This window comes from Penaeus chinensis, chromosome 35 (assembly GCF_019202785.1).
Source record: "Penaeus chinensis breed Huanghai No. 1 chromosome 35, ASM1920278v2, whole genome shotgun sequence".
NCBI lineage: Eukaryota > Metazoa > Arthropoda > Malacostraca > Decapoda > Penaeidae > Penaeus > Penaeus chinensis.
Window position 1 is genome coordinate 36,393,105 of NC_061853.1, and position 681 is coordinate 36,393,785.

The following is a 681-nucleotide window of genomic DNA, read 5'->3' on the forward strand; positions in this document are numbered from 1 at the left end:
TGTTTCCGGGCATGAAAGTCCTGTCGTAGAGAATTGAAAAAGGTTTCAGACACGCCCCGTAGACGCCGTGTCCGAAATCCGACGAACAAACTATGAACTCTTGCCGGTATGAGAGGACCAATAGCCAACCAGTCACCGTTCACCGTTCACCGTAAACTAGTCCTGAAAGCCCCACCTAGTAGTTACCCACTCTGCTAGTCCACTGTACAAACACGTGGCTTCGTGTATACTTTTACCCTTCAAAAAGTATTGATATTAAAAAAACAAAACAAAAAAATATATAAAAAATAACTATAGAGTATACCCGATGTCTTAGAGATGTTGGATATGAATATACTTAATCAAGAGAATTACTGTATGACTTGTATAATTGTAAGAAATATACACGTTAAGAGTTCAGAGACAATATTTTCCTTCAGACCGAAAAAAAGGAGAAAGAGGTAGTTGAAAACGAGAAGAAGAAAGATAAACTGTCTGGATAGAAAAAAATATAAGTTAATTTTCCTACTATAGAAAACTATTTTACCAAAGACTTTTTTTCTTAGTTCTTATGAGAAAAGGAAGCTGTACGTCAGTCTGTGCCCCGTCCTGCGAGAGAGTGAGTGCGAGAGTGACAAAAGGAAAAGAGAATGAACGAGGCAAGAGACATTCTGTGAACATTGTGAATCGAGGACCATTTCA